General features: G+C 35.4%; 1 long non-coding RNA gene across 2 annotated transcripts in view; it reads left to right on the top strand.

Annotated features, from left to right (window-relative positions):
• Positions 1–23352, top strand: part of LOC126651998 (uncharacterized) — a 180130-nt gene that overhangs the window by 143727 nt on the left and 13051 nt on the right. For both annotated transcript variants that reach the window (XR_007631845.1, XR_007631844.1), the window contains exons 3-5: positions 2697–2751; positions 3972–4168; positions 12762–12913. This is a non-coding gene — a long non-coding RNA (uncharacterized LOC126651998). The remainder of the gene's footprint in view (positions 1–2696; positions 2752–3971; positions 4169–12761; positions 12914–23352) is intronic.

The raw sequence follows: 23352 nt of genomic DNA, 5'->3' as shown, positions 1-23352 counted from the left end.
TCTGTTGATTAGATTTCCTTCAGATAGAACTTAATTTGTCACTAAATTCAAACAAATGCATTGTAATGATATCCCAAGGAATTTTCTACACAAGTTGGCCTAATGCTTTTTGATAGTCATATGTTTTGCAACGTATTTGTATTGCATTAAAAGAAAATAGTCTTGTGTCTTTCTGATTGTTGAAGAGTTCCAATGCAATAACCTTTGCCTTTACTATATCTATAAATATAATAATGCTTGGGACTAATCCAGGAACCAGTTTCCTTTAATCTGTAGGATACCAATAGACAAAATGTGCCTAGCTTTGCTCTTATTTTACTGTGTCAACAGCACTTGTATATAAAAATAATATACCTGGTAGTGAGCTGATGCTAAGCAGCCAGTAGTTAAGTCATAATATCTTGAAGAAAGAGATTTTTGTTATCCTTATCTTTTACTAAGACAGGCTTCACATAGCCCTTGGAACTGTCGTTTTAATGTACTAATTTTCATGCAGGTATCCACCATCACAAGACCATATAGATGATGATCTCTTGGCAAGATTATGTATGGTCATGGCTGCCACTGCTAAGGGGACTACCATTCCCTGGGAGAGGTAGCAGGAAACTGGCAGAAAGATTTATCAGATTACAACCTGCTTTTATCTGTAGTGCCTTTGGGAAGAGATTGACAAAGCAGGATGCTGTGAGCTGTAGAGGTGTTCTGATGACTTGTTTCAGTTTTCAGTTAGGAGATTGTATGTTTCCGCTTTCATGTAATATTGGTACTTATCTGTCCATTTGTGATTCAGGTATAACCTGGTCTTTGAGGGTTTTTTTCTTCCATTAGTCTGCTCTGACAGCATGTTGTGAAGTTTCCATGTTAGGTGATTTCTCATTATTCACACTTGACATGACCATTGTTCTGATTGGTGTCTATGTTATGCTACTTTTTGTCTCATGATGTGATGTTCCAAATATTCCTTGCTTTTCAAATGCGAGAAAGGTCACGGGTACCCAGGAGTGTGGTATCTCTCTATGACAATAGAAAATGTAGGTGTGAAATAAAGAGTTTGTCTGCATTAATATCCACTGGGGGAATAAAGTCTGAATTAGAAAAACTTGTGAATTGTGATGAAAATCACATTGTTTATGTGCATTTAAAGCAAATTCAGCTGTTTGGCACTGAAAACGTCTGCAGCTGCAGTTTTTGCATACAATAAATTGCTGTTTGTGTTATTATTTCACTCCTTACAGACCTGTTCCTATTTATTTTCCAGAAAATATGTTGCTTTTGGAACTGAAAGTTTTTGAGCTTACTGTTGGGGTCTTCTTATATCCTCAGATGATGCCTGGACAAAAGCAGTAGCATACCTTTTAACACTATTTGTACTTTCTAGTACTTTGCATCTTAACCTGGGATTTTGTACTCTGAGCATGTTTTGAAAACATGAGTTATTTCCAGAACTCCTTTCTGGGGAGCTGTGTAGTATTATTACTACTATGTGGAGTACAACATTAAAACGTAAGTATACACTTTCTCACATGGAAATGGCTAAAATTCTTTGCAGGTGATAGGTTGTGACCTCAGGATAGCCTGAAATCCCCTTCAATAGATTATTACATCTAATGGAATGAAGTTTGAATAAAAGAAGTTCCTCAGCATTCTGTAGTGGTAGACTTGTGGCAGAAGTTGAAACTATTAATTTGGTGATGCTTTAATTTGACAAAGAAGGAGCTGAGATACATCTATAAAGTCAAATACACACAATCTGAAAGTGGATTCACTTATATTTCAAGATACTGGGATGCAAGCCAGTTTTCTTCTGGCAGCCACGGAGGACTGTACAAAGCCTGAGCTAAGTAATTCATCTTTGCATCGTGACCATGTAGTCATGTCTACAAAGAGATGGGCTTGTTTACAGGGGAATAGATTGTACCCAGGATAGATTGTACTCCAGCTAATATCAAAGGAATTTCATATTTGACACTGAGTCAATTGTATGTATTGAGTATTGTATATGGCACAGAATTAGTGATCTAAAGAATTTAATATCCTTGGCAGTTCATCATTGCAAAACTGTTCCTGTGTGTTTTAGATCTCTGCATACTTTACCACTATTATAGGAATCTGCTGTATCATTAATCATATGTAAAATTTTTTTCCTGGAGCCTTAGCTGTCTTAAAGTAATGAAAATACCTGCTAAAATGTGAACACATCATCCATTACTGTCCTAATATAAATGATTTTGATAATGTTTGAAAGAAGATGCACCAAAAAACCTGTTATATTCTGAAAAAGTGCAACTCTCACGTAACTCTGAAAAGAGCACTTGCAGTTTGCATATGAAAAGAAATGGTCTTTGTCAGCTTATAAAAACAGTCATGAAATTTTGCTAAATGTTGGTGACAAGCTCCTACCTAAGTCAACAACATAATTCTGTGTATGAGCAAATTTTTCAGATTCCTTTTTGTGCAACAGTGTTTATCTAAAATTTGGATTCTGTGAGCCTGGGGCTAAATGTCTGTGGTAAATTGGACTCACAATAAAACTTTCTTCTTAGAGAGTGGCAAAATCTATTTGTGTTAATTCTGTCAAGTTCAATCAATTATACATGTTCAATATTTTGAGTAGAGACATGTTCTACCAAAGATGCTCAAATTAAATACAAGCAATAATAAATAATTTTTTTCCTCTGATTTCTTGTGTTTAACAGATTAATTTTGAAATCTACATCTACCTGGCTACACCTTACACTTCTGGACTTTCAGGTAGGATCTGTAAGAACAATACAGCTCTTTTTCACATTTTTATTTCAAATTAAAACTATAGAAACATGTAAAGATGGGAACTAGAAGTGAGTGCATGTAGGAAAGGGCAAGGAGGAGATTAGAGGTGATCACTTTCAAAAAAAAAAAAAAAGAGGATTTCCCTGCAAAATTATTTACCCATTTTCCAAGACAAATTACAAATATATTGACAAAAACAAGGTCATAACTATCTGAGGAGAGAGTTCAGCTAGTCATCTGTGTCTGGTGCAGTAACAGTGCTGTTAGCAGATTTTAAAAAAAATAATTTCCTACGTAATATTTCAGGGGTTTCTTCTTAGTGGGATTCTCAGGGATCAATGTTTAACAAGATACAACTCATTAGATAAGTTTTATCTATGTATGCATAACATATGTAAAGTAAAATGCCTTAGTTTAATCCACTCTGAAAGTGATTTCTACTAATCTGATTTTAGTTTGCAGTTTAACAGGCTAGACACGTGTACAGCCAGTTTTTGTGGCTCAGTAGTTTAAGTATGGTTAACCATCATAATTTACTATTGCTTGTTCAAACCTGAAATCTTATAAAAGTAAGATGTTTAGAAACTGAATCTGATGTCTTGATACTGCCTATTTTCACTTTCTCTTTTGGTTTTAAAGATCAAGTGATAAACTTCCCTGAATTTGTGGTCAAATTTATTTTAAAAAACACTTTTTGATGATTTAATGACTGTCTTTCTGATATCTCACATAATACATGGTTCTTTATTCTGACAATAAATTAATTAAAATAAAAATTAATAATATGAAAATCTACCGAGTTTGAGGTGTTGTGACTCCTTAGAAGAGAACATCATTTGATGCTATTTTTTTCCTAGTAGGGCATAGAGTAATTCACTTGCACTGAGATTACATCCAAACTTTACAGTCTATAGGCCTAAAATGAGGCAGCCTATGTACTAGGTCTTACATCAAATTTGTTCAGCCAATGGATGTTGCATAAACTTTTAGAGATCCCATATTCATATAGTGATTTAATTTGGAGATTATAAAAGCTTTATTTAATAGACTCAAATTGATTATTTTAAACGTAACGTCTGAGTTCATTACAATATCATTATCCTAGTAACATTATACTGGCCTAAATATAGGTTTATAGGTCATAGATTTTTCTCAAAAATGAAATTCTGGATAGTTCAATTTATTCTTAAACTGTCCTACAGTGTTATGCCACTAGTATCATGCGCTTACTGGTTTTCCTACTGAGTGTCTTCAACTGCCTCTGAAGAAAGAGTTTAAGTCATAGGCAGCGCTGTTGACTGTGTGTTCTCCAACGCACAGCATCACCCACCTCCCCAGGGGAGCTGCTTCCTTCCAGCTATCAGAACCACACACCTCCACAGAGGGCTCAAGGCGCTTGGTAAGTGGAACTGAAATGGACTGTAGTATTGTATCTAAGTTAGGAGATAAGGTAGGACTTTATTGACATGAGAGAAGTCTAGAAAGGGGAGAAGTATTTTATTTAGTGGTTTGACTCGCATTACCTTTAATTCCTGTCCTTCTAAAAGTGATAATCGTAGATTTCCAGCTGGCTTGTAAGTGGTGTGGTAGTTAAAGTATGTGGCTTCTTATCCCTGTTGTGTTTGAAGATTATCCTACTGTCCACAAAATGCTAGGTAAGGGAGAAGAGTGAGTAATGAAACAGTGCAGAGTTAACAGTTTCCAAAGAAAAGAGACAGCATAGTGATAAAGGAAATAATTCCACTGCTGCTTAGTGAGTCTAATGCTACCCCTGGAAATGCATATTTATGACTAATGTGTAAATGAAACAGCCATCCTTGGCTCTGACTAGGTATAAAACACTGAACAAATGGAGAATTAAAAAAGAAAACAAATACTCTTTATGTTACAAAATTTCTTAAAAAAAATAAGGCTGGCAAAAATACACTAGTCTAGAATGGAAACATCAAGAGGAATGCTATTTTTATAGTGATTTACTGGAAAATTCCTTGAAGAAAAACAATTCCTTTGCATAGAACATTTGATGCTAATGCCACAAGAATTTTTTAGCTACAGAGTTTCCATTGAGGTAACTCTCTAAAATGTTTCATTTCAGTTACATGTAGACAGCTGTAGACAGCCCAAATATGGCACAGGAGGTTATTTTAATTTTATTAATAACTCTAAATAATACTCAGAGAAGAGAAAGGATAAATCTCAAGGCTAAGCAAACATTATTGCAGTGAAAGATACTGCAAGGCAGAAAACAGTGTGAGGTAGGATGCCAAAGACAAGTGCCTCACAGGATGATTATTCTTTAAGCAGATGATGCATAGAGGACTAGACTGATTTTTGTGGTACGGTAGGTATTAAACAGCACGTGTTGCTCTAAGAGTGAAGACATTTGCCATCCCCAACATTAAGGGGGAAATGCGTCATGCTATAACTAATGAGCTGTCTGAGTTATTTTTAGCTCAGTTTATTAAGAAAAGATTGGCGCAAACCAGTGCAATAAATCTTTAGGATACATACATCCCAGGCTGATTTGCATTCAAGGTCATGACAAAGTTCAGCAAAAATGCAGATCTCAGCAGAACAGTTCTTCTCGTATCATTGATTGCTGTGTTTCTTTCCTTTTTAGGCAGCACTAAAGAATAATGATGATTATTATGTCATGGTGGATGTGATGTCCATATTTGTCTTTCAGTGTTTGTCACATGCCCACTTGTAGCTTTCTATTTAGAATGGAGAACGTTCAATACTGAACTTCACAAGTTTATTTATAAAAAACAAAGTAGCTGTTGAGTCATAAAGAATATTCCTTCTGACAAGGCATTCACATGGCTTGATTTTGTATATTCAACAAAAATTCCTTGTACAGAACCTTATCTTTCTGTGTCATGAATGAGAAAAATTATTTTATTTGTGGTTGTAGTTTAGGACCTCGGAGCTCATCCTATATCTGACTCTGGTGTGCATCTTCACTAGATTCAAATTCCATTTCAGAGATCTGATTTTTGTGGCAGAACCAAAGTACCTAAAGTAGTCTTCAGCTCATATAGGACCTTAACTTTCTCCATTAATTTTATGTGGAGATAAGCATCCCACCTTAGTAATTTAATTTAGGTTTTAAGGTCAATCAGACATTTAGGTACCCTCTGAGCATCAGTTATCTGTATCACAAATCTGGATAATTTAATTTACGTGTGATTTTAGATGGCATAATTTTATATCTTTTTATAGTTCAGTTTCAATCAGAGGATAAATGGCATTTATGTAGATATGCTAAAAAGTAAAAATTAAAATATACCAAATCTTCAATGAAAACTAGAGTGAATTTCAGGGTTTAATGAAACAAGTTGGCTTATTTTTAACATGAAAACCCTAATTAAAAAAAAATCTGTTTAATGGTTTTCCATTTAGTCTTTCTATTTTAAATATCCTGTGGCTAATAATTGGTCTGTTTTTCTCTGTGGAGTGCATCATTGTGGTCCTTTTGCTTACTAATGCTGCTCCTATTGTGTGATAACTGCATTGTGTCTCCTTTAATTTTATTTTTATGCCTGGCAGTATGTAGCTTTTGTGTTTCTGAGATTCTAGTCCTTGGATAACACGGTTAGAGTGGATGAGAGAATTATTCTTCTCAAGTCAGAGAATCATTTCCTTCATATAAGAAGAAACTACTGCAGGGAGACCACTTATCTGATAGTTACTGTATATTTTTATATAAATACAGATACATTCCTCCTTGTGAAGAAATCTCAGAAGGTATGCTTATTGTTGCTATCACTGCTAAAAACTTATGGAAGAAAACCAAATAATTAAAGCATCCCTCAGCAGTGAAATCTCTAGTCATCTAGCCTCTGCATTAGATAACACTGACTGAAGGACACAAGACAGTGTATGAGGCTAAGTCAATCTAACTCATTGCAAAGATACTCCTATAAAAATAAAATGAAAAACCAGGAAATTGAAGCAAAAAGCATTGTATGAAATATGAGTAAACATTTTTTTGAAACAGAGAATAAAGATAGATGGATTCTTTTTTCTTCAAAAATATAAAGTTCTTAAGAAAAAACCCAGGAAATAATAGTGCCCAGTTAAAAATAATGGAAAACTGTCTTTAGTCTTTTTTTGTATTCAGTTAAAGTTAAAACCCATGTAAAGCAAACCCTAAAGGCAATTTTATTTAATTACTTCAACATGTTTTACTTTAAAAGAAAATTCTTACAAATCCTTTGAGTCTCTCTCACTGCAGTGCCAAAAAGATATAATGTATATAATGTGAACAAAGGACAGTGAGGATGTGGTGTGTCAAATGAATCTGTCTCTTAAGTATACCCATGCATCTGTAAAATTGCTTTTTTTCTCAGAAAGGCTGATGATACATTTTGCATACAAAATATTTTCCTGCCAGTGGTATTTTGCCGAAATACAAATTTCCTGGGAAAAGTGGTACGTTTCTCAGGAAATTTCCATTTAGTTCTGGGTCAGTTCAACTTTAATCTCCCTGTTGCCTGAGTCACTTTCTTCTTTGGTCTTTTATGCTTATTGCATTATATGGAAACCAGAGGACCAGAGGGCACAAAACGTGCCCAATTGTGTCCTGCCTCCATGTTTGGATAAGTGAGAAAGGTTGCTACCATCATGACAGTTTGGTTTTTATGGACAGAATATCTATACATGAAGATTACATAGAAGCATGAGGTGCTTGAACTGAACCCTGATGAACCCAATGTTGTGCTGCAACAGACATGCCTGTACCATTAACAGCCACTTAATATGTATTTAATATTCCATCTGTACATTTAAGGAGGGGGTAGTACAGGGGCTGATGGACAGCCTGCCACCCAATATAAGCATGGCCTTGCATGGCTTTCATATTACTTAGTTGGGTAGAAATAGCAGTGAAGATTGCTGAGGATTGCTTGTGCAAACTAGCCAATATAGGGTCTCTGGAGCACTTTAGCCACTTAATTGCTATTATCTCTGCTACATAGATGGAAGCTGCTTTGAGTATGTCTGTGTCTTTTGTAGTTTATGTGCCAAGTTTTTCCATAACCAAACTTGACTCTCATCTGTATTTGACATATTATTTTAGTACAGAGTGACTCAAAATCTTTAGCTTCTTTTTCTTCCTTTCTTCTCTACCAGTGATGCAAATGACTTTCCCTTAAAAAGAAGGAAACCATGATTTTGCATTGCACTACAGCCTCGCTAATAAATCTTCTGGAAATTACAGCAGCAACTCTAAGAGCTTATAAACCAAACTGCACCTAAGGTGGCACTGTACAGAGCCAAGTTGGAAGTCTTAACGTCTGCAGTTTGGATAAACTAGGCAGGGATATTTCAGAGCTGACTGTATTTTGATTTTTGCAGCTTTAACAACCTAACAACTCAGTATAAGTCATAATGCTGCAACACTTATCCCACTATATGGGCTGAAACAATCCCTTGTTGCATAGTAAGGGTGAACCATGCCCTTTGAAAGTGTGAGTTGGAAGCAATATTAGATGAAGTCATTTTATTTCCCCTTGTTTTATAACTTAACTATTACTCATGGACTAGTCAGGATGTATTTTTTTAAAATTGTATTTTATGTCAGCTTAAACTTAAAATGTGTAGAATTAAATGTATTGAACAGAAGTCTAGGACTCTTACCGATACACTCATTCATTAGTCACTTTTCAGCAGGCAGAAGAGAAATGTTGTGATTATTAGACTTATTTAATAATTTAAGCACCTCACAGAGCTGAGGCTGGGAAAAGGTGAATATACTGAAGACACAGTTCAAAAAACCAAAAACCCCAGACAATCTGCTACTGCTTCTTATTTGAAGTGACTGATCATTGAAGTGTATAAATTTTAGCAATAAAAGCCTCTAGACATCTTGCTACTTTTGTGAAACTCTCAAGTTGCCTTGGGTTAAGTCATTTAGCACTTGTCTCCCAAATAAACCCACTTAGAATGTAGATGCTCCTGCTTTCATATATAAAACATGTATTCATACATACATTCACATATAAATCTATTAATTATTCTTTAGATTAAAAAAATAAATGGTCTTTATAGTAGAGACCAGAGCTCTTCCTTTAAAGCTAAGAATAACAGAGCTGGTATAAAGTCATATGGAGTCTTGCTCCATCATTGCATTGTAGTAAATCTTAATCTCCATTTTACAGAGTGGTGTGGTGAATACTCCCCATAGAAGGCTCACTGCTAGGATATCCACTTGAAAAAAAAGGTTTAAATTATCTGATGGTGAAAATAATTAGAACAAGAGAGTACATTTTAAATATCCCTGGGAATAAATACTTTATCAAAATTGTATGCGCAAACAGCATATCTCTTTTGGAAGCTTATTGATATAAAAGTTGTTTTGCCTTGGTTTGGAAAAAGTGGAACCAATAAATAAGATATTTTTACAAAAAAGGTTACAGCAAAATCCTAGCCATGTGGGAAAAAGCTCTATGGCAATGAAAGAAGAAACTCAGTAAAGTGCTACTGTCTTTCTCTCAAATGTTTGTTCAACAGGATCAGTGCAGTTAATTAATAAAGGCTTCAAATGGGGTGATAAACAAGGAAGTATATGGCTCACAAACACAATTAGCTAAGTTTAAGTGTGCTTATGCTAAGTTTAGGCTAATATAGAAGCACTATTTTATGATTGTCTGGACCGTTTTTTCTGTGGTCCTTGACATGGTAGTGGCCTAAGTGAAACGTATAACACCCAGGCATTACACAGTAAATATTCAAGGTGTAGCTGCTTTGTTTTGGGTCTAGGCAGGTAAGAGAGTTTGCCAATGGCATCTGCTTGTGGCCAGCAGGAACAGGATAATGATTATCACCCTGGACTTGGCACTGCGGAGGCCACACCTTGAATCCTCTGTTCAGTTTTGGGCCCCTCACTATAAGAAAGACATTGATGTGCTGGAGCGTGTCCAGAGAAGGGCAACAGAGCTGGTGAAGGGTCTACAGAGTAAATCATATGAGGAGTGGCTGAGGGAGCTGGGGGGGTGTTTAGCCTGGAGAAAAGGAGACTCAGGAGGGATCTTTTTGCTCTCCGCATCTTCCTGAAAGGAGGTTGTAGCGAGGTGGGGGTTGGTCTATTCTTCCAACAAACAATAGGACAGGACAAAATGATCTCATGGTGTGCCGGGAGAGATTTAGATTGTATATTATGAAAAATTTCTTCACAGGAAGGGTGTTCAGGAATTAGAACAGGCTGCACAGGGAACTGGTTGAGTCACCATCCCTGGAGGTATTTAAAAGATGAGTAGATGTGTCGCTGAGACATTGTTTAGCGGTGGACTTGGCAGTGCTGGATTAATGGTTGGACTAGAGGATCTTAGTGGTCTTTTCCAGCCTAAATTATTCTATGTTTCTATATTTAAATGCATAAAGAACAAATTCAGGTTTTAAAGTCAAGTACTCAAAATTTAGACAAAGTGTGTTTATTGTTGTTATAAACCCTGGAGAGTGTGGGGGTTTTTTTTGTTTGTTTTTTTTTGTGTGTGTTTTCTTGTTTGTTTGTTTGTTTTGGGTGTTTTTGGTTTTGGGTTTTTTGTGTGGTTTTTTGTGGGTTTTTTGAAGCAAAGTGTTTCAAAAAATTTCAGTAGTTTTTGTAGTCTTAAATATCCTTGCAAGTGAAAAATGAACACTTAAGTAATTCTAGGTCTTTTTTCAAAATAAAAGAATTACATTTTGAGATTTGAAATAACCTTCAATTCTAAAAGTCAAGGAAAACTTTATCAAGAAAACAACCCTCTGAGCTGAAACTCTCTATTGGATCTTTTATGAAATATTTTTATCAGTTAAATTCCCTTTTCCATTTTTAGGTAAAATCTACAATTAGTTGTCATGTCTAAAAGGCTGTTCTCCAGTGACTGGCCTAGAAGCCCATAAAAACTTCGTGGCAGACTGAGGAATAAATGCCTGATTTTGTAGGGTGTTTTTCTTTTGCTAGACTTTTCAGACCTTCCTTTTTGTGTCTGTAAGATTGTGTCTGACTCATGACACTGTAACAAAAAGTAATATATAATAAATAATGAAGACATAATAGGAAGAATGCCTTATATTCTGTATTTTTGGTACTATGTCATAAGCAGTTGTAAGTGACATGCTATTATTTAAACAGTCAGTCTTCAAAAAGGTTGTGATTGAAGTGTAATTTAGGACCAGCAGTGTAAGTGCTGTCATAGTCATCTGGTTAGACAACAATTTCAGGAGACTCACCCTTTTTCAGCCTAAATTTCTCAAGTCCACTGTAGGCATGGTGAATACAGTGCTCAAAGAAAGCTTTTCAAATAGATGTTAGATATTTCCTATGTGCTACCTCCGAGAATGAGAAGCAGGATAGGACATACTTGTTTGAAAATTTACCAAGTGCACACTGAAAGTTAGTTTTATGAGCTGTTTGAGAACAGGGATGACCCATTAGAAGTGAATGAAAGATGGTAAGTAAGGTGATGGTGCCACAGCTATTTTTTAAAGTGAAAGCAAGGAGCTTGTGCAATTTCCATAGAGAAATCAGAGCCCACATATTAACCAGCTGCAAGATACAGTGTAAACAGGCTTAAATATGTTCCTAAAAGAGGTCTTAGAAATTAAGGAGGCACAGGTGCTGGTGCTTGTACCCCACTTACTTATCAAATACATATTAGACATCAAGAAAGAGTTTTTTACTGTGCAAGCCACCAAAAGTAATATGGAATTATTTGTCTAACATGAGAGATGTGCAAATCAATATTGTAATTGGTATGGTCCTGAAAGATGAGCCTACGTTGATGATGTCAGCATCAGTCAAGAGAGGAAGGAGAAAGGAGAGCTAATGGAAGAAGTTCTGATTTGTTTGGGTTGGTGAATATACACTTGGGAGATACCAGAAGAAAGAAATGGTGTTTGTATAGAAAGCAATAAGTTTGACTACATCAGCCAATATCTGACTTTGTTGCTTGTAGAGGAGATTATTTAGGTAAGGCTGTGGAGAGGGAAGAGTGATGAGTTGAGAGACTTATAGTACAATCATAAAATGTTGGAGAAATGCATTTTCATGGAAGAGGTTTCTAAAGAGGACAGCTGGTGAGAACAAGTGGATGACAAAACTTCAAGATGTAATCTGTGAAACCAAAGAGAGAAGTTGAACTGGAGAAATGGTAGGTGGAAGAAGGGGTCTTCTGACAGTGAAGGCTTAAAAAAGTGTAATGAAGGTGGGCTGGTAACTGCAAGCAAAATAGGCAAGAAATGAGTTTGTAAGGATCAGAGTTTTTTGCATCCTTAATTTGACAAAGAAGAGAAAAAGAGAAGGAGAAGACAGAGAATTAAAACAGAGGGAATGGATATGAATGAGAGAATACTCAGGAAATGCTTGAGATGGGAGGAGATAAACTTTCAAATTTGTAGAATTTGGTTATGATTCTTTAGGGGATATGAAGAAAGTAAAGCATGTTTTGTGGACTGGGAAAGTGTTACCATCATTCTACCACTTTTCTCTTTTTAAAAAAATTAGCTATATTCATTATAGTATTATAAACTGAAGCAGGAGAAAGGGGTAGTTTGAGCAGTGAATAAAAGGTGACAAGAGGCAGCTAGAAACAGAGAAGTCATATTGTCAACTGAAAAGTCCTTCAAGGATATAGAAGTGCCTTAGCAACACAATTTCCCTCCTGACCTGCATTTCAGAGAAAGGAAGAAATACTACTGCTGTCATGGCTGCTGAATTCAGTGCTGCCAGCAGCCCTGAAAGCCTCTTTTAGAAAACAGCAAGTCAGTAGCAAGTGTAAGAGAGAATATACATTTTCAAAGCAAGTCCACTCGTAGCAAACTGTGAACACACAGTGCAAGAAATACAAAAGTGTATTGCATCATGAATCACATCAAATTATTTTCTAATTCATCAGTAACAGAGTTGAAACAGTAAGATAGGAAATGATGATTTCAAAAGAATAGCAGGTGCAGTAAATTAAGCTGGAAATGAGAGAAACCTAAAATGTTGTAATTGGCTTCAATTGCAGGTGCTGGGCTGCAGTCTGAATTTTCAGCTTGAAGAAAAATGAAACCTATGAAAAATAGATACAGAGAACTGTAACTTTCCTCTAGATGGAGGACAGGAAGAATGGAAACACACTGTGCTTTACAGGAGCTCTTTTCAGCTGTGGTTAAGACTGTAAGTAATTGATAACAGGTGACCTAACTCAGCATGGACAAGCCCTAACCCTATTCTGGGAGAATGTTGATAATTTTTTTTTTTTTTTTAACATACATTGAATTCAGGAGTAGATTTTTAATAACCAATTGCACAATATATCAAGAAATGTCACCAATATGGACATTCAATTAATCCTAAGACATTTGGAATAGTTACAGTAATGTTGTAGCTGCTATATAAAACTCAGTTGGACACAGGGCATTTTTGTCACCAGCTGTCTCTCTTCCACTAAGCGAGCCTGCAGTACCAATGGAACTACAGCCAGACCAGGCTTGGCTACGCTAAGCAGAGCTTCTTGGCTACTTGTGCCACAGGGAGGAGCTCTGTAAAAGCTGTGTTGAGGAGGTGTTGGCACCGGTATCTCAGTGGTGTGAAGTACGCTTGCTTCAAGCCCCAGGTAATTATTGTGAGTTTTAAGGGTTTTGTAGTTTAAGAGCAGGGACTATCCTGGAAAAAAAGTGCTTAGGAAGTCAGAGCTGCACTGGTGTGTTATAATCTGCATGGTGCTGGGAAAGGAAACACTTAGGCTGCGTTACAGAGCACTTAGAGAAGCATTACAGAGCTGAAAGCTATGTGTCAGTCTTAGTTTATCTGCGGTGAGAGCTAGCTTCATATCTGATTTATGTGAATTGGAGGTAGATGCTAGATACTGTTCAGTTTTGAAGGTGTTCTGGGCACAAATAGTTTCCTCAAAGGGCTCATGTCAGAAGCCTTGTCTGGCTTCCTATAAAAGTGCATGAGTGGTTTTTAACTGTTGAATGCTCTGTTTTTAACTGTTGAACGTGTGTCCTCTGATGGCTTGTGCACTTCCTTAAGTCACATCCTACAAGGGGCCCAGACCACTTTCTTCGTATTTCCTTGTATGGAAGGGCCAACATTTGGCCTCAAATTTGCCATGTCAAGTTGATATCCATATACAAAATTTTTGCCTAGAAGTAAGAAGCTGAACAAAACACAACTGTGAAAAACAGAAGAATAGCGTTCAGTAGCTCTTGCCAACACTGAGACTAAAATAATCCATGTCTCAATAGCAAACACATGATAGGTATATTCTATTGAGAGGTATTTATGCAATACATCACATACAATTATACTTTAACGAGGAGACTGTTATGACTAATACATAATATGTATGGTCTTTTAAGGCCAAAAGATATGTATTGAGCAAATAAAGTAGATTTATGGTTTAATAGTTGCTTTTGAGGACATATAACAAAGTAAATTTGAAAAGTTAAACTATACCATCTCCAGATCACTAATAGGAAGAAACTGAAGAGATGTTTCAGTTCAGAGGAAATTTCTGTTATTTATTTGAAATCTATAGCTGTAGCTGTTACTATGGAAAAAAAATGTCAGTGAAGAAATCTTTAGTGCATTAGTTGTATTTCATAAATCACTAGGTAAATAGAATATTTCAGCTTCTGGGAGGCACAAATGTCTGCCACTAAGAAAAAAAATCTATTGCATAGCAAGTTACTGTGCCTTTAATAAAACTAAAAAAAAAAAACATTTTTGAAGATCAGTATGCAAAGTAAGGGTATGACTTCAGGACTGTAGTATGAGTAATGAGGAGTCAATAAAGTCTATCCACAAACTTTGATAAGGAATTGGAAGTATACTTAAGCAATTTTTAAACGTGAATTGTAGTTTTTGACATTTTGTATCCAAACGTTTTAGAAATTTTTTTGCATTGGTATTATTGATATTCTTATTTTATTTTAAACCAGAATTTCATGCAATTCTGGAGCTTCACTGTCCTAGAAATATTGCTGTTTTAAAGTAAGAATTAAATGCAGCTGTTGATTTACAGCCTAGGTTCTGTTTGGTAAAAGCTGTGAAAAATTAATCTATAACTTTGTGATTGCTTAAGTCCAAAGCATGAGGATATGTAAGACTAAGAACTAAATATGTGTGTGATATGGTAGCTTTGGGAATTAAGGGGTAATAGGTATTATTGCTAACCAAAATAATTTTTCAGGACACACAAAATAATGCATACAGACTAGAAAAAAATAGTCTGTCTTTTTAAATTCTGTTTTCTATGCCACATTTTTAGTTTATTTGAACAATTATGAAACTGTTGCCATTACAGTTATTAAGAATTAGCAGAAACAGAGGCCAATCAAGAAATAAGAGAATTCAAGAGTCACAGAATGGTCAGGTTGAAAGGGACAACAGTGGGTCATATGATCCAGCCTCCCAGCTCAAGCAAGATCATCCTAGAGCACATTGCACAGGATTGCATCCTGACAGCTCTTGAATATCTCCACCGAGAGTGATTTGGTATTCCCTGAGCTGGGAATTCCTTTGTATGTGTTGGTATTTTTAGTCATTTCAGAACCAAACTGAGAATTTGGTAACATAACCAATTACATCATATGCCAGATATTCCAGAGGGTATGTCACCTTCTGATAATTTCCCTAATTTGTAGGCCAATAAACTAGTTTTGCTTCAGAAGTCAAGTCTCTACACTGCAGTGGAGAACTGTAATTACTTATTTTGTCAAACCAGCAGGGATAGGTAATAGAAGCATGAGCAGAAATTTTGGTGCAAATTAGAAACAAGAATGCTTGTTTCCACACTCCTCTTGGCTGTCCTACAGTGAGGCTCAAACAGGTCAGTCTATTCCTGCTGACGTCCCCTGACCACAGTGCAGTCGTACCTCGACAGCAGTGTGGCAGTAGCAGTTCTAAATCTGATGATGGACAAACAGCCCACAGTGTCTACTTTGGGAATCACAGTAGTCTCTAAGTGCCATCCTACTCAGCCGAGTCTTATAGTTGCAAGCCCTGAAGCTCATAACAGGAAAAATAGCTATGTATTTTTGCCAGTATAATTTGCACTTATAAACAGTTTTTATACATTTTTTCTTTGTGCCTAGATTAAGCAGAATCGATGCAAAATGACAGTGAAATTCCTCCTAGCATGTTTGAAATTGTATGTGTTTATGAGGATATATCTCAAAGTTTTCTATTTAATTAGAGCCCAAAGAGTCTTTGTTCAGGCTGCATTTATTTTTCACTTCTGTGGGTGTGTATGCATGTATTTTCCTTATATTGTATTTGTGCAATCTCATTTCTTTAGTGAAAGATTTTGAAGCAATAATGTTGCAAGTGTTACCATAGCAATATCTTAGAGTGTCAGAAATAGTATCTTGTTAAATCCCACTGTAGAGTTGTTGCCCCTGCAGTTCTGGCATCACTGTCTTTTGCTCAGTGAATTTTCTGGTTTTTATCTGAGAAATATGGAATTTTGGTGTGACATCATAGAGCACTCACATATGAAATGGAGATGTCCATCAGTAAAGATACTTGACATGAGCATGAAAAGTGACTGGAGATGAGCATAAAAAGCATCATTCCAAGTCTCAGGAAAGATACAGGATGTGACAGTTTTCTAATTTACACTGCAGTAATCTCAGAATAAATATGTTAAGGCCAAATCAGTTATATAGGTGTTTAAAAACGAGAAGAGAAAGGCTCATATTAACAAAATCTTATGCTCCCTGCATGCCAGTTGTAAGTGTATGGAATTATAGTAATGATCAAAATCTACCAACAAAGCATATACTCAAGTAGGAAGGTATGGAAAAAAGCATTAAAATATTCAGCTATTAATATTAAACAACTAGGGATTTGCAACACTGCAGAGATACTGTATGTGTATATATCTTACTTCCTTAGCATTAATAGTGTTAGGATATTTCAGTGTGTCAAGATTCTGTTGTGGAAAATGATATAATATGACTTCTTTTAAAAAGTCAACTCTTTGTCTCAGAAACTTATTTCCAAATGTTGGATTTGACATTTGAAATATGAACTAAATTTTGTATCAGAAGATAATTGAAGGACTTGTAGTGTTCCAAGACAACCTGCATATCCTCAAATTTGATTTGGGATCTGTTGTATTGTGTAGAAATCACTGGACGCGAGATGAATGTTATGCTGCAATGAAAAAGATGTCATAATCATAGTCGGAAAAAAATCGTCTATGATTGATTTCAGATTTTTTATTTTAAATGTTATATATTGAAAATCATTCAGTTTCTGTAGTAGATTTTTACTCAAGCGTAAATCTTCAAAAGGGAGGTTTCTGAGACTGCCTCTTGTTTTTCTTCCCTTGCGAGCCAAATCACCTTTTCTGCAACAAAATGTAAATGTTTTTATGTTTAACATCAGGTTAAAGAAAAATCATCTCCCTTAGATCTCTTCTTTCCCCATTCCATTCTGTCTCTGAGTGGGTTTAAAAATCAACCTCTTTTCATGTTTCCTCAGGTGCTCCATAGGAGCACAACTGTGAAAGTAATGTTGTGGTTTCACTCTTAATGCAGGTCTCAGATATTTTAGTCTTTTCCTGTGGACAACATGAAGGATAAAAGATGTTGGATTCTGTGTCAGGACTTGGCATGCCTTACAAACCCTTTTCACCTAATCTGCAGGTGTTTACTTTGGAAGGCAATTAGGCATCTCTATTCTTTGAAGTTTCCCATATTTTATTATTTCTGGTCTGTCTCCTTGGTGTTTGCGTTTTTTTCTGTGTTTTATAACAAAAAAATCAATATTGAAAAGGGATGGTTTCTCACATTTCTCCCTGCAGATTTGTGATGACTTATCAAATATAAATGATTGACCTAATAAAGACTGAGAGCTACACTAAACATGTCTAAAAATTCAAATTAATTTTTTATGTATGTAGTTACACTGGTGTTTAATACTTCCTTGTGGTATAGGTGTTTGCAGAGTTTCTCAGAAATATTTACTGCATTAACCTTCATGAAACTACTAGATGTTGGTATATCTTTGCCTAATAGAACTGAACTGAGTTGCATATGCCAATTGAAATAAATTTTTCATGGATCAGGATATTTTCTATAGATATCAGAGGTGATAATTCATCATTGCAATTAAATTACCAATATATCAGAGTAGTTTTAGAATTCTACAAATCTTTCAATTAATAGTTTATGAAAAAAATCAGTTTCCATGTTCTGATGAGCTGTACACTTTCCTTGTTGCATAGGATGTCACATATTACATGGTAATGCTTCTGGTTTTATTGTTTAAAGAAGAGGAAACAAAGAAACTAATAGCATAGAACTTTGTATTTTTTACTAATAAATCAATAGTCATCTTTGTAGTAAGAACTGATAAGTAGGAACATGGCTGAGATTGATTGCTCTAAATTATATGGAGCATGCAAGGTTTGTTTACAGACTCTCAGAAGGAAGTTACTATGGTTTTCCTATTGCAGATTGATATCAAAAAAACTCTGTGATGCTCCTATAGTGGTGTGGATTATGATTTGGTTATGTTATTGGATCATTTAGAGTGTGTGATGAGAAGTGAAAATGAAAAACCAGGAACATGCAAATAGCATTGTACTTACAGTGTTTTGTAATTCTTGCTTAATTAGCCAAAGGGCAAAACCACTCTGCTGCTGAAAAAACCCCGGAGGATTTTCATTTTACCAAGATGATATCTAAACAATGGTTATGGGAATGGCACTGGAAACAGGGAGTATAGCTTGTTCCCTTTTCATGTGTCATTTCTTATTAATTTTTTAAAAGGGATCTTTATTCAGTTGTTGCTTCTAAATGAGAGTTCAAAATATTCCCAAGTGTTATATTCTTTAATATCCAGTATATTGCACTCCAAGGATCCCAATGCAATCAAAAAGGGAGTATTCTTTATTTTAAGAATGCCTTCATTAGGGAATTTTCTCAAATTCTCCAGTAATCTTCCTCCTGAAACAATATATTTTTCCACTAGGAACACTTTTTTTCCCCACAAGAAATAATAAGTCCAGAATTACAAGGACAGTAGATATTTAAAATCTACAGTACTTTGGAGGTACTTCATTATCATTTTTAAATTCATAGAACTTAATTTCAGAAAAAACAATGAACTTTCAATAATTCCCCCACATAGCTATTCAATTTACTATTACATGCATATATTTCCATTGATAGAAGAGCTAAAGATTTCCTCATAAAAAGACTTGTTGTTCGTGGTAAGAGATGCATTAGGAAAGTAGGTTAAAAATATGTTGCTAGGAAACAGAAGAAGATCCTAGCAACTGCTGCTCCTGAAAATGAAAATTGTATGCCTGTGTTAAGGATGAAGCTTCAACTCACAGAAATTCAGCTAATACTGTTCTTAAAGAGAAATACTTTTGTAGTCACAATCTCTGTATTTTATTAGTAAGACAGTGTTTCTTATTTAGAATTGTGCTCTTAGAAAAGGAAAATTATTTTTTTATCCATTATAGTATCTTGCAATTTACTGGTAACATGCTCAGTATTCAGCTGGACCAGAATTGTAACCTTTGAGATCCACATTCCTCATCTATATGCAGGACTTACCAGTTAGAAAGATGCACATTAACCTATGGCAGTAGGCAACCAATACTCGGGCAGAGTATTTGTTTTATTGAATTTTTATTGTTATTTTCGGGGATTGAACACCTTGGGAAGGAAGTATGTGGTTGTGATCCCAAACTATTTTTAGGAAAAGAAAAATTGAAAAGGGATTTTTAAAAATATATGTAGCCTGCTCTCCTTTCAGCACTAGTTTCATTTTCTTCCTGGACTTTCATTCTTCCATCTTTTGTTCCTTTTGCTGTCATTTTCCACAAAAGCTCACCTCATATCATGAGTATTTTTGCTTTTTGGTCAACCCTTTTCTCCATTCCTCTCCTCTTTCTTTACAGTCCTTCTATTTTACCAGACCTTGCCTTCTCTTTCTCTCTTATTCCTCCCTCTTCCCTGATTCACATGTGGAAATTGAAATCATATTCATTCCTTCCAATGAGCCTTTGCATTGGAAAATAGGGCATTAGTTACAGGACATTGTAATTCTGTGATTCATTTTGGTGTTGATGACTACCTTCAAAGCACATAGGCTTTTATTAGTGAAAACAGCAGAATGATAGAGAAAAGTCCTTTTTATTTTCAGTATGTAGGCTAATGCTGTGCAAGCTCAGGACCACTTGATCTATAACCATGTCACTTCTTGATATATGTATAGATGCATAAATATATTCATTTACAGATAGCAGATTTGTATGTGTGTTCTTACCCAGGTTTGTGTAAGGCTGTCTTGATCTTTCCCTTAACGTCAAGATAAGTACTGATATAGGAGTATTATAAAATAGGACAACAAGCAGGCCTGCTAAGGGCTAGGAACTCTGAAGGAGGTTTACATATCAAAAGGAAAGAAATAAGGAATAACAGGTGAAGAAAAGACAATCAGATGTGATTGAATTTGCACTCTGTAACTATTTCAGGTAAACTACCTATGCATAAAGCCAAATACTGCTAAGTAGTAGCTTCTGAGAGATAGTCTCATAGACTGCTTAAGCTAAGAACAATTTAGTTAATCAGTATTAGTAACTGATATCTCAGTCATGAGAGGACACACAAACATGAGTCAATACATACGCACTTAATCATGTGTACATACACTTTAAAATCAACCCACAGGCAGTAAACTCATTTGGCTTTTACAAGGTTACTTTTATTGGAACAGTTAAAAAGAATCAATTTGCCTCAGGCAATTAAATGCAACACTCCCTGCTGCAATATTGACTTCTCACTCCCACTAATGTTAGAGAATGTTTCATGTTCTTTCAGTTTAATCAAATTAGTGGGTAAAAGGTGATTTGTCTTCAGCATACATTTTTTCTTCTCCATGTCTCTAATTTGGAAACAATTTCTGGACCACAGAGTTTGTGTATTGTTTAATATTCTTGTAGAAACTTCTACTTCATTCAGATTGAACTTGTTTGTCCCCTTTTCAATGGGAGTTCAATAGTGTCACCATGGCTGCAGGTTAAGTACGGGAAAAACCTTGCATGGGAGCATGTTTAAATGATGTGGTTGTGAGTAAAACAGCAGATAACAGCTACACAGAATTCAAAATGAACAAAGTTCTTCCTGCCAATAATAACATTTTAGAATTTTCCTCTGTGTGGGAAGCCATGTCGAACTGCATAAACTCCTAAACCTTTCTTAAACATTTCATACTTAAAACCAAACACAATTTGATGTGGTGTACAACTATATTTTAATAATAAAGCATATGCTAGTCTGTTTAAGGAAGAATGTAATGTTAACTGTCTTGTATCCTTCACACCTGTTCTTAGGATAAAATAGGATAAAAAATTGGGTTCCCAGAAAGTATAGGACCAAAGAATGTGGAATATAAGTTTTTTGGAGGGAATGAAACTCTTTCAATTGTAGAATACTGAAGCTTCTACTAATCTTTAATCAGTCACTAATCAGGTAAGGATTTAAATGACCTTTACTGTTTCCAGATTAGCAAGCAGCCAGAAATGCTGGAGTAAAAATAATATTAACTACTTGTACATGCTTGTATAGCCTAAGGATAGATATTAAGGAACTACCTATATGATTACAAAGGTGACTGTGAGGAAAAAAGTTTTTAGATTCTGCAAATCTCAGACAATAATGTGAATGTCTTGCTCCAAGTTTGTTTTTTATACAAGTTCTGTAGCACTGTTAAGTATTTCTAAATACAGTTGTCATGAAAAATAAAAGTATAAAAAATAATTGTAACTAAAAAAGGACATAGAATAGATTTTAAAAGTTGCAAAGAAGCACATACTTGGTTTATGAAAATTAAAGTTCTTCCCATGTTTTATCTTCTAAGAAACTTCAAAATCCCAGGAGCATTGTAGGCATTCAAATATCATAGTAATCTACAAATTAACACCCACTTAAGTAACATTATTTCTAAAAAATCAACATCCTTAGTCATACTTATAACTGGTGAATTGCATGCACATTTGTACTGTAGCTTATGGGATGACATTGCTTTATTGACGTCATACAGAAATTATAATATATGAAAGAAATCCATGTGTATGATAAAGCTTAAACTTAATGAAAACACAGGAGCTGAACTTTTTTAGGAGGTGTGAGCTGGTAGAAATCACTGAAAGGAAAATAGCTATACCTGAACCAGGAGGTATGTCCACGGCTACCTTAGCATCCTAAGTGACCATCCCTTTTAAAAGAATCTATTTCTCTTTTGTGCTAGTTTCATAGGTTGTTGAAGAAACATACCCATTTTATACCTGCCTTTTTTCTTTTTTTAAGCCTTTCTTCAACACTCACTTTTACTGTGGCAGAACTAAAGCTGGTATGTGCACTCTAAACATGAGATATATGCTGGCTTCAGTGTCTGCCAGCTCAATTCACTGCCAACCTTGTGCAGTCTTGCAGTATGGACATTTTAGGTGGACTCCCTTAATAAAGGCAAACTCTGCCTAGAAATAGTTATGTACAATAACTGGTAAGTTAGTAATGGGGCATTGTCCCTTTAAGGGGACAAACTTACTTGGAAGTGGCCAACAGTACACTAGTTGTAAACCCAGCAAAACCCTCAATAACCTAATAAATACTAAAAAATAGTCAGCCCCATGTGAGAGGCTCACAACCTGCTCAAATCTCACAGGACCTCAGATCCTCAAAATGTTTTTCTTCACATTATTAAACAACCTAATTGTTTATCAAAAACTGGTAGAAGTGGTAATTTACAGTATCTCAGTATGATCAATATACAGGTCAGGATTAGAGCAAAACGGCTCTGTTAAAAAAAAGTGCTAGCACAGAGTAAGCTCAAAGTTCCAAGTATGATATTCTGAGTGTCTTCTGCTTCATTAAAAACAAAGACTGATCACATTAGATTTCTCCTTGTGTATATACTCATGTGTTTGAGAGCATGGGGAATACAGTGGGGGAGGTGGATAACTTGGGAATGCAGGGTCAATTAGAGATTATTTGTGTATTTTCCACTACATTTAGTTTCACATCTTGTTATTTCCTGAAGTATTGTCATTTAGCTTATCTTTGTTTGAAAGAAATACCTTGCATTTCGTATATTCAAAGGTATATTGTTCGAGGACCTTGACAGAAAATAGACAGTCATGAATAATTTTTCTGTGAATGTCAGACAGCATCACCTAAGTCTCTAAGCATGGCTGAACAGACAAGATGTTTAATGAAACTTTAAAAGACCCAAAAATTTGGTTGACATGAACAAACGTTTATGATTAAATTAAAGATTGTTTCCAGTCCAAAACCCAGCAAAAACAATCCTAATGGCTCCAGCACGCTAAGCAGGATTAAAGAAAATATGTGCTAAAGCTGACAGTGATCACTGATCAAAACTTCAGTCTTTTTAGCCCTAAGGTAACTGAGTCAGATTTCATCATTGTAATCCTTAAGGTATAAAAGAGAAATTGAACTTGCATGGTGATGCAAGCTGGCTATGAAATTAGGAGGCCTTGGCTCACAAAATATGAAAAGTTGGCATACTTAATGGAAATTATGTTCAAAGCAGTTCATAGGCAGAATGAGAAAAGCAGCTTGTGC

This window comes from Myiozetetes cayanensis, unplaced genomic scaffold (genome assembly GCF_022539395.1).
Source record: "Myiozetetes cayanensis isolate MyiCay16 unplaced genomic scaffold, myiCay2020 scf7, whole genome shotgun sequence".
Taxonomy (NCBI): Eukaryota; Metazoa; Chordata; class Aves; order Passeriformes; family Tyrannidae; genus Myiozetetes; species Myiozetetes cayanensis.
Note: the sequence above shows the minus strand (reverse complement) of the source record. Positions and strands in the feature narration are given on the sequence as shown.